The sequence below is a fragment of the Lytechinus pictus genome, chromosome 3, assembly GCF_037042905.1.
Source record: "Lytechinus pictus isolate F3 Inbred chromosome 3, Lp3.0, whole genome shotgun sequence".
NCBI classification, from domain to species: domain Eukaryota; kingdom Metazoa; phylum Echinodermata; class Echinoidea; order Temnopleuroida; family Toxopneustidae; genus Lytechinus; species Lytechinus pictus.
Genome location: NC_087247.1, coordinates 30,012,586 through 30,025,558, shown reverse-complemented (window position 1 = coordinate 30,025,558; position 12,973 = coordinate 30,012,586).

The window sequence follows — 12,973 nt, the reverse complement described above, 5'->3', positions numbered from 1 at the left end:
TAAGTACTTATCTCTAATTGCAATTATTTTTTCATAAACTAAACAATTTTCACTTTTTCAATTTCTTCCACTTTTTAAAAAATCTATGTATTATAAAATTTAACGAAATTCCGATTTATAAATAATACCGCTTGATCGTTATACCGGGATCGTTATATCCAGAACGGCAACCTGATCATTTGTTGATGAGTAATTGGTTATTTCCACAGAGATAATTAGGCACACGGGGGGGGGGGGGCTCATCTCCCCCTGATGGGGAGGGGTGGGGCTGATCACTGAACTCTTTTAAAGTTTAGTGGGAAATGTGTGACACTACCATGAAATAACTAGTTTAGATCCGTTTTATATGTAAATAATAATAATACAAAAATATGATTTAAATAAACCCGTCCATATTGTTATAGGTGCATGCAGGGCGTCAATCCATGTTTTGGATGGGGGAGGGGATGAGGCAAACAAAAGATGTCCTAAAATATAATAAAAAATTCTGCATGCTGAAAATTTTGAAGAAAAAAAATTATTTATATTTTTATGTCTAGTTTAATATGCGGCAATTCCATAAAATAATCAACCTTTTTGTACGTCCTACCCCCATTTTTCTCCAGTTTGACTTCACTTCATAAACTGACCAAGTCATGGTCATTTAAAAGCATTACAGACTGTCAAAAGAACATGAAATCTGAGACGGAAAATTAAATGAAGGCCCTTAATATAGGGGGTCGGACGTACATATTTTATGGAATTGCCCTATGGTTTTAATGTGCTTTTCAATGCTTTGGTTTTAAAAATCTCCTATCAACTCATTGAGACAATATACATGGACTTAAAAAGGAATGTGCGTCATTAGACTACACTATAAGTGCGAATACAACTTCTGACTTTATTTTCATTATTATTTTTAAGGCAGCACAGACAAAGTGATTAGGCCTCCCTATACAATTAAATCAATATATGAAAGGGTGAGAATTACAAAGGACCCGGGGGGGGGCAGTCAAATATATTGCTGTACACACGCATGACCAAGATATTTCCAAGGCACCCCTTAAACGATTTTTTTCTCTTTGTGCAAAATAACAGCCTAAACAAGTTTTTCGCGGGCTTTATTTACACATTATATATGGCCCCTAAACGAGAGGTCGCCAAAATATGACCTCGGGGAAAAAGCTTGGGGAAAAAATACCCTAAACACGTTTGGCTAGTCTTAAAAAAAAGCTTTGGGGGAAAAAACATACCCTAAATACATTTGACCCCGCGATTGACCATTGACCAGTCTTTCAAAACCACCCTTTTTCTTGAAAATCGGTGTTTTTGATTCCCTTAACGAGTCCACGCGGAGACCGCGTCCAAAACTGAAAAAACACCCCTTTAAACGCGTTTTTTTGGTCACGCGTGTGTACAGCAATGTATTTGATTGGCCCCCCGGGCAAAGGGCGTACTGAAATAGAAGTTTCAGTCTCACTCTCCGGCACTCCATTTATTTTGTATTATCTCTTGTCTACATACAGGTAAAATATTAAAAGGCTATGATCTGGCTATCGTCCTTTGGTAACATCCATGCACGCAATAAGTATAAATATCAACTGTGCAATGTAAGTTTGTATATCAAGATTCAAAGAAAATCGTGAAATATCATTGTCATTATTATCCCCAGAAGTAATTCAGCTACCGAGTAACCGAGATAAGTACTGAAATAACAATGTGCTCAAAGACCTTTAAGTGAATGACGCCCTCTACGCTTAACTGGTTGATTCCGAGTACGATGGTTTTTATGTTGTCTGTGGCCCGTCTGTGGATGGAACATAGTCATAACTGACGAGAGGGTTGTTGAGTCATACATGTTATCTCTTGGTCCTCCTGGTAATCGCAGAACTCTAGCCATCATATTCTCATCATCATTCTTATGTTATCTTCATTGTTTCATATCACACGATAATCGGTCATTGGATCAACTTCGTTTTATTCATCACCGAGATTATCATCGTCATCGTCTGATCCGCAGCCGGTCCGCAGCAGACGTCGTTGGATCATTCCATTCATGGTTCTGTTTTCCCTCGCTCGAACTGCTCGAACTCTCCGTTTAGAATTGGTGAATGGATGTTTGTTTGATTGCATTTTGCCCAGTGGCTTTTGTGGTGTTTTGGCGTGCGACTCCAGGCAATTATGTACGTTGAATTATCTTTGTTGTGCTTGCACATGCAGACGTGAATAGTACAAGAACATGTAACTTCTATTGGAAATGCACATCTTTACTTTTTATCATTAGTGATGACAATTTATGATTTAAAGTTATGGTGGATTGTATTCAAACGAAATGACAGTTGAGCTGGTTGGCAGTATCCCCATTAAGCAAAGAGCAAGAATAACCCGAGGCTAAGGAATTACTTGTTTATTGTTTGTCCCTCTATTTAAAAAAAAAAATTGCTATAGATTTTGCCAATTTCTGGAAACCCCAAGCCTTGGGCTTTGGTCTGAACTTGTGATATGACCAAATCTTCGTTTGATTTCCGTCGAATGAGCCTGGACAGGACGATAATGGCTAAACCGGTGATTTTATTGGTCATTTTAGCTGGAATTTTGATACCGTCTGTAGATGGTCAACTTCTCAAGCTAAACAGGGATGACGTGTGCAACATGTAAGTGTTGTTTTTGTGTGTCTTATATTGATAATACAATCAAAGATTACAAAAAAGCATAAAATAATTAATGAAGTGAATTAAAAAAAAAATCCTAAACACTCGATGCTGGCAACGAATTAGGCTTAGTATATGAACACATTTTTCATTGCAAGTACATGTACTTCACATTGGACATCGATATGGTGTCAGCTTTATGTTATAATTATGAAAAATAAGAAAATATCAGTGTTGTTATCATCATCATCGTCATCATCATCATCCATTAGCTGATGAATAGCATTACCAAAGCGATTACCGTGGTTGTTGGTATTATCATTATTATTATTATTACTATTATTATTATTATTATCATTATTATCATTATCATCAATCATAATTAGTATTATTTTTGTTGTTGTTGTTGTTGTTGTTAGTTCGATTATCATCGTACCTGCACCATTATCTAATTCTCTTTTTTTACAACGTTTTTTACCAATTCTTGAAAAAAGGTAGTAGTATGTAAACAAAAAATGCATGGAGTATTTTGGGACTTTTGACAAGGTATATGATTCAATGTTGAAATAATATTAACACGATAGGCCAAGAAATAAGCAAACTTTCCACGAAGATTTTGTCTTTCTTCTATTCAAAATTTGGTTTGGATAGTGTTTTTTTTTCATCCGATTTTGAAGACATTTTCAGTGTTATGCTTGTTGGATTTTTCTCTTTTTATTCAAATCAACTTTTTGCTGGGAGGACTTGTCTTTTAAGGAGCAGTCAGCCGTATGAGGGAAAAATTTTGATTGACCAATATTTTACATTTCGAAGATAAAAAAATCAAGTTTTATGACAGATGGGTAAACAGTACAATAAAAATACTTATCGAGCATGGATTGCGACGGACAAACTATTATGTTGTAACTAATTTTGAAAGATAATTGTTCAAAATGGCTTTATTAAAATAATGAAATATAGACCAACAGAAAATACTAATCAATTAAAAATATTATATGAAAGCCACTACAAATATTTAGTAAGATTTAAATATTTATTTAAAAAAGATGAACATTTTGCCATAGTCTTTGGCAGGCATTAACGATAATTTTTGAAAATATAATCTAATCAGGATTATTGGACATTCAAGGGCATACTGTCAAACGCCATGAAACCCGAGGAAATTTGGTACAACTTAGTTTAGTGCTGTATGTGACTTCTTGATGAACAGGTAAAATTGAACAACCTCTCTCGTGGATGACATTACCGTCACTTGTCCGACTTATGATGTAGTTTACATCTCTCCATGAGTAGATGTTCTCACCAGACTTCATTTCATGTTTGTGTTGAGTGTTCAGGGTCCTACCTTTTGGGGAAGTTGGAGGCGTTTCCCTCAAGGATGCGTTATGGGTCCACTTATTTTCACGCTATCTGTACATCGTGTGAAAATGGTGACCTGGTTATTACGTGAGATAAACAATTGACTCAAGCAGGATCTTCATAAGAGGATCTTCCTATCTATAGTGGTGCTTTCAGAATTACTGGCTGTTATAACATTTAACCCCATTATTCATTGTTCATGACTGCATTCTAAAGTCAAAACCTGCTGATAATATCTGTAATTCTGATATGATTTGCAGGATGGAATGTGTGACATCATTCATTTTTCATGCAACAGGTCAGCATTGTCACATCCATGAATGATATACTTCGGTTTTGAGATGACACCAATAACTTTGTATATTGGTTGCAAAACCTCCAATAGATAGGGGAATAAGCCTACAAAATACAAATAAAATGTAGAACATAGTTAAGCCTACATTTATTGCCTTTGAATTATGTTAATATATGGGTATATTTCAGTACAATATATAGATGATTTTCAAGATAACTGAGAAAAGATGCAATAAATAAGAATGTCTTAAATTACGTTTTGATTACAACTAATGATGCAGAGACAAGCGTTACCAGGTATATTCTTGCCTTCTTAAAAATGTCTGCCTCACCTAAATTGAAGGTTTGTCTACATGTATGTCGTGTACAACATGTATATCTACACAGCACTGGACATAATACAAACATTGCCTAGCTTCTTTATGATCAATGTATGACCTTCCATGCTCCCAAACCAATCCGTCTGCTATGCAGGAAATTAAATAGGTATTACGTAATCAGTCACGCACTCGAATGCGACATTGGTTTTGCATTGGAGGCGTTGTCGAAATGTAAATGCAATAAGTTTAATTGGTCACGATTACGAGGAAACAAAGAAAAGCATATTAGTTTTTGCTGATGAAACCCCAAATCACAATTATTTACTTTTATGGCAAGTAGGCTATATGTTGATCTACTGTCTAAAACCAATAAATAATATGAAATCACAAATACACTTTCGAATTCCTTTTTCTATATCAATTTAGAATCTAGATCACATTCTATATATAGATCAGAGTAAAAATATAATGAGCTCTTATATGCAATTGATATGACCGGGGAGAAAATATCATCTTCCCTAATAATACTGCAGTGATTGCTTCGCATATGAAAGTTGATTGTAAATTGTAGTTTTTCATTCTTATATAATTCAGAAGCGTATTAGACACATGTGATTTCAAAATAAGACAAGATGTTTGTTGACATGTATCATTTTAGCTGGCGCGAAAAGTCTATATGTTCTCAGAATCCTTTAGAAACGTGTTTTAATCGTCTCAAAGAAAATGCGTGCGTGTGGCGTGCATAAACATGTATTAATTATTCCAAACTCAATAAGGAACTGGTATATGTTATTGTAGGAGTGGCAGTTCAATGACATTGATCTTGATTTCTGAACTGCTGGATTACAAGTATAAAATACTTAAGTTGAGAAGAAAGATATAAAAGGGACCAACTAAATTTCTTTCATTAAGTAAATCATGTCAATCAAGTTGAACCTCTTATGGAATCGATTCTATTTACATGATGTGCAAACAAAAAAATTTCACACTTGCGGTCAAGTTTTGTTTTGTACAAACATTATAGTTCACCCATATTTTTTGCATTATTGCTCCATTAAAAAAACCGTCAAGTGTCATTTTGAGGCACTTGGTGTCACAATCATTGTTTGAGTCGAAACCATATTTCTATTCTCCAAAACCAACAAATTGTGAAGTTATTGTACATACCGCAAAATGGGGGAAGGTTTACCTGCAGCCTATATCGGTTAGCAATGTAGGCCTACATGAACAAAATATTTCCCACTCAAATAAGTAGAAGCATATTCACTCCTGCTTAGTATTACATGTATTTTAAAGGGAATTATCATTGTGAATATTTTTTTTATCATTATCTTTATTATCATTATTAGTGTCAGAATGACAGTAATATCAATGATAATGATGATAGTAATAATAATAATAATAATGATAATAATTATTATAATCGTTGTTATTATTATTATTACTACTACTACTACTAATACTATTGAATACTACTACTAATAATAATCATAATAATAATAATACTAATACTACTACTATTACTGTAGTACTACCATTAGAAACAAGTGTAGAAGTAACAGTAGTAGTAGTAGTCTAAGTAGATGTAGTAGCAGCACTTAGAATACACGTATCATGATAAAAATTAAAGAAAATGTGTCATGTTTTTCTTTCTTTTTCATGAGCCTCTCGTATCCAGTCTTTATAGTAGTAAATACACTGGAACACATATATATATATCTCTAAGCGCTTATATATTATTACTGATCAGCAGCACGAAATAAATCAGCGATTGAATTTATCGTCGATATATTATACCTCGCGTGAATGATTTTTTAGAGTCAGTGGAGTCGGAAATCAAATAGAAATGGATGATAATGGCAATTCGAAATGAAATAGCCTATCTATCCAACATAAAATCAGCGAATTTCATTTAGGAGTTAATCTGTCTGATTTGTCTTAAATAAAACCCACAAAACAGACATTTAGGGTACGTTATATTTTCTCATTGAGTCCAGTTTATGCTATGCATGGATAAACAGCTAAAACAAAATAATGTTTTACTTCATAGAAACTGACATTACTCTACATAGAAATGTTTTATGTATTCGTACTTGTAGAAACAAAAGGTCAAATAGAATACTGGTAGACATATACATGCATCAATACAATGTATTTATCAAATGTTTTTATTTAATCCCGAGCGACTCGTCATTAAATTGACCGAATATGTTTTTTCAACTGCAAGTTCGTGCTCTATGAAGGACGATTGACACAGTGCTGGTAATTGTACTTTTTTTTTTAAATGTGTGATCTTCCAATTATAAATATACCATAAGGATATTTGAAAAGGCAAAACTCCCCGGGGAAAGTACATAATTATAACTTTTAAAAGTAATATCAGATTTAACTTGTAGTTTTTTTAGATAATGTATATATATATTATATGTATAATATAATATATACATAATATAATGGATGACTGACAAGCATCCAACTTCGTCCACCAATGTATTTAGATGAGGAGTTCCAAAAATTAAAACTTTGAAGCGATAGACTTAAATTTCAATATGTTGAAGGGAGCAATATGTTCATATATACTGTATAAATATGTATATATATATATATATATGAACATATTGTATTGTTCCCTTCAATATATTGAAATTTAAGTCTATCGCTTCAAGGTTTGGACTTTTGGAACTCATCTTCTAAATGCATTGGTGGGCGAAGTTGGATGTTTGTCAGTCATCCATTGCGAAGATGAAGTTAGAAAGTGAAAGTTGCGATCCCTGATCTGCATGATGACGGTGGTATTTCAACTAGTGTGCCCACGAATGTATTCTCTCTATATATTCAATGTGTATGACCTCTGTGATGAGCAATACATCTCATTGTATGGTTCGGTGGACATTACCCACACGTAATCTATAATCGGAGAAGGTCATCCTATTGTCATCTTCATACCGACTATGTCTTGACGCCAGAATAGCATCTATTGTTTGCTCATAACGTAAGATCTTGAAAACATAGGCATATATATCATGTATATAGTCCTATGCATGGAGTTTGATGGGAGTAGTACGACGCTAGCCGCACCTGCTAAGACCTCAGTGCACGTTCATTTTATTCGTTGATATACGACAATATCTCCACAAGCATGACAAGGTTTAACGGGTCGTATCATATTCATGACAACATAATCTAATTGAGAATCTATTCGTTTAGAGATCCACTTCTGATGAAAGAGAAAGAATAAGAAAATCATTTAAAAATACTTAAACAAGCCAACAATTACATTGGGCCGGTATTTTCAAACGAGGCCTGTTTAATAATGAATTATGATTATAAACAGTGTCAGGTATAGGCCTATATATGTATCATACAATTTTCATTATTAGACATTTAGTAAGTGAAACCTTCGCATACCAGTTCATGTCGAAGCTCAATTTATATCAGATTCCATGTAGACATACCCCGCAAATACTATGGCTTGAAAAGCGTAGGGTATGCTGATTGATACAGAGACACAGACTTGATTCTTTAAAAAATAAATGCCTTTGATAATGAATATGAATGGCTATATGCTATGACTGAGATCATTCTCGTTTGTACTTCCGATGTTCAACTTATCGGGTCTATTTATTTCAGTGTCCATATAGGCTTATATTTTATCATTGAGTTTTCAAACATTACGATAAAACACAACCATTCAACGATCGTGTAAAATCTCGAAACATGACAAATAATAATTCATGTTTCATGCTCACGATCTAGTCATATTGTATATACTGTTTAGTTTAACAAGTGAGATTTGGACTCAGATTGTTCAAATTTGTGTAGTCCTGCCTGTAAAGACCTGTTAGCGCAGACACCAACTTAATCTATTCTGAAGTGTTTATTTCGACCACAAGTCACCTCAGTAAATGATTATACTAAATTATCTCCCATTACAGTCGATACAGATTTTTAATAGAACGAGTAGTCGTTATACTTAGGCCTATTAATAGTATTAATAATACCTCCCCTTTCTTTCAGAATTACCAACATACTTGGACACGCGCTTATTACTATAGTTCTCCACTTATTTCGAGTGATCTCTTTCATACTCTAAGCATGCTAAGTGTACGTGGGCTTATTGTGACACCCACCATGGATGGATAAATGGATAATTATAAACCGGATTGGCAAAGTAGATATACTTTATACGACGGCATCGATTTTGTATTTTTGCACCTTTTTGGTGATTATCTGAATCGTAAAGTTGATTGAAGATTGAAGAGCTTATGGCGCCATTATTTACACGGGTATTCGTTGACTGTTTGGGGTTAATGTCGCGTGCTACTTGAAGTTACTTCCATTGAATTTAATTGAAGTTGGTTCCTGATAATTCCAATACCAGGAGTTAATATTAACTTCGTTCTCTCTAAAATGTTTTTTCATCCACAGAAACTGATTTTAAAAGCAGAGAATGATGATCTCAATCACACTTAATAGGAAAGAAAAAACGAAACTTCTATCTTGTATAACATAATCAAAGTCTGCAATTTCATGTGTCCATGTTGTTTTTTTTTTCTCTTATTTCAATTAATTTCATGTAGAATCGTTTTTTGGCGACTGCCTAGTATATATACTTAACAATCTATTTTGACATAAAACTCAGAAGTCACATTGTGCAATATTATGCTTAATATAAAACCTTAAATAATCTACTATATACTGTACTTTTATGTCGTCACAATGGACCCAATTACTGTAGATCACAATGGGACGGGGTAGAATTTTTCAGAGGAAATTGTTCTATAAAGGGTTATAGGTATTTACACGTTTAAGAACCCCGAATATTCGTCGTCACAGTAAACGAATACAGCTATTGAACCTTTCTTGGTTCTTTTCAAGTTTTGCAAGTGCACTCTAAAAAAAATATTGGGTGAAAATGCTCCATGAGGGTAATTATGTGTCCAACCAACGTTGGGCATTTCTTTTGGGCATTTTCATTTATTCAGTGTGATGAAAATTTTGCCCATTCTAAAGTAATTGCTGCTTATTTTTTAACCTTATTGGTACCCTCGTGCTGGTTAAAATTTTACCCAATATTTTTTTACAGTGTGTTGGATCTTGAATTCCTCAGAAATCAACAAACTGGAAATTAAATACCATATATAAATCGTTTATACATGAATTTGTATTTATTTTCTCTTTTATTGTAAAAAAAATCTCCCTTTATACCCTGTGGGCAGTATACTGCCCACCTAAATTGCGCTAACCACAAGCCCTACCCTTGATATATTGATGAAAGAAAGAAAAACTGCCCTTTGAACTTGAAAAAAGGGTAGACTTTATACTTGGCACATGGGTGAATGAATACTGAATTAGTCACTGCAAAAACGAAAGAGCCAAATACGCAGTTTATGCACAACCCCAAAATAACATTGCACAGGTTGTTGGTGTAATAATACGTGCTGTGTTATTCTTCCTGGTGTTTGGTAGCTGCGACCAATTATTGAACGATGAACATCTGACATGAAACATATTCCTCCCTTATCGTAATAATAATGGTGGTCTTTATGAGGCATCAAAACATTCTTGTCAGCCAATGGCTGAATTATAAATGTTTGTACACGGTAGAAAGATTCACATATAAATTTGACAGAACAAAATATACAAAATACAGAATATATATATATGAAATAAGAATATACAAATTTATAAATAATAAAGTAAATAAATTGATATATATATATATATATATATATATATATATATATATATATATATATATATATATATAAATGAATATATAAATGATAATAAATAATAATAATAATGATAACAATAATAGTAATAATAATAATAAAAATAATAAAAAAGTTCTTTAATAGCGCACATCACATAATTATGATTTTATATAAATAAATGAATAATATCTTAAAGATAAATAGCTATACATGTAGCAATGAGAGGTTACATCATTAAAGTATAAACCTGGGAAACCGTGAGAGGAGGCGCAACAATTTGCTTACAACAAAAAAACAAGAGGTACTGTAGTGCTTTAAATTGATATACTCCTGATACAGGGACCACTGAACGGTTTTGAAAGGGGGGCTGACCATACAAAAAAATAATGAGATGGTAATATTTACGTTTTTGTACACGTTTATTGGAGATTATGGGGCTGACCCCCCCCCCCCCCCCCCCATAATTCCAGGCACCTGAATATGATTTTCAGGTACATGTCTAGACTCTATAAAGAAAATGGTATTGGTAGCCATCTACATAGACCTTCTTTATAACTAGATTAACCATGATTATATATATTTTTTTTGGGGGGGGTGGGAGAATATGACAATAATGTAGCGATAGCCCCGGCGAAAGCTGCCCAAATTTAAAGACTATTCTTTGTTTGCGTACCGTTTCATCATGGTATTCCACTCATCATTCATTATTTTCATCTAACGACAAATCGCTAATTTCCTCAATAAAACTCACGTTATTGTTATCATTGTGAACAAAAGCGTTACCTAAATCCTCATTGTTTCAGGAAGAAAAACACATTTTGCGATTGTTTTCAGCGTTCATCTCCGCCGTCTTTTGTAAACTTTGATCAAGGCATTATCAGATTGCTATAATTACGACATTGAACTTTTCTTCCCTCAAAATGTATAATGTTGGCGAACACGGCGAATAATATTTTGTAAATATTTCAAATGCTTACGAAATATTTTCCAACCTTAAAGATAATCTCTCTCACGTGCCACTGTGCAAATTGACAACAAATTAATAAACAAACAAATAACAATGAGTTGTAATTTGACCGTGTAATCTCAGTCATTATCCACTTAATCAGACAGCGTATAACTTCCGCCGATTATAATCAAGGAAGGAAGGAAGGGGATAGCTTCCTATTATTTGGACGAAATTGCAAAAACTTTCATTTGAAGAAGATCCCCTCAGAATAATTAAAAATGAATTGTGAGTGGAATTAGAATGAAATTTGATCGGATTTGGATCTCTGAATTCGTCAAAATTATTCTAGTTACTATGATTACGGTGTTATTTCTTTAAAGTGTTTTTGAGTGATAAATAATAATAATAATTTGCTCTTACGACAATTAAACCGTTAATAGGGAGGGGGTGGTGAGAGTTGTGATATACAATCATGTATGTAGGTTTTTCTGTTAAATCATCCGATGATTGGCAAGGTTTGAAGCTCGGGTTTTGTGTTCAATTGATATATGAGCAATTGCATACGAATACCGACAGTAATAGAATTTCATAACGTATATGGTAGCATAATGAATGATATCAGATTGTTATTGCGCTTTATGATGTGTAGATAAATTTTATTCAGAAATATATTAGTATGAGCAAGTAAGAAATAATTTGTCTTTTACCGAAATATTAAACAGTTTTTCAGGACTATTTGCAAGGTGTTCCTTGGCATGTTAAGATTCATGTTTTGGCATTTGATGGAAAATGGAATGACACATTTTCCCGCTCTGAGATTTTCATTTAGATTTTCAGGAATTGATATTTAAGCAGTATCATTTAATAATATTTGGTGATTTTTGTCTTTGACTATCACCCATACAGTACCTTACTGTACAATCAAATCAAATTTATCATTTTATTTGATTATTTTGAATATATTTTATTCCAAACATTATTGCCCTGGCAACGGTAATTTGTGGGAAGATCATGATCATCAACAATTTTCAAGGGTAAAAAGTCGCTAGGGCGCCTGCTGCTTCCGTTGACAAAGCATGTCAATCATATAATGATATTAACAAAATGGAAGAAAGGATAAATTCGAATTTAGCTATAGATAGTCAAAATTTAAATATCTGCATATTGTAAACATGTGTGACAATGGACACATTTTGGCTTTCCCTCGGGGGGGGGGGGGGGCTCCTCCGTAGGAAACGTGAATAATTGGAAATTATTGCCCCCCCCCCTCCGAATCCACACCTGGAGTGAGCAGAAATGAGAAATTAGAAACGAACTTTGGAATGAAAGTAAGAAGAGAGACATAGGTAGCTGAATCTAAAGAAAAATAATACATCATTAATGAGAATAGTATATCCCACGTGATGACATAAAAGTGCGGTCATTAAATTCAGGAACCTGCGTATTGGTCGTCCTTAAACTTGGAATTCCGCTTTGATTTAACACAATCCCGATACAATTAATCATCAGCCCTTGTCTCTAATATATAAAACATACACGTGAAATTTCTGATCATAATATCATGAGTTGATAAGTCTCGAGTCAAGCAACGTTTGCAAAGAATTTTGATACGGACATATTTTAAAAAATCAGCGGCACTCCTATTTGGATAGTCGTTATAGGTAAGAATAAAACCATTCAAAATTACTATGCTTGATGCATGCG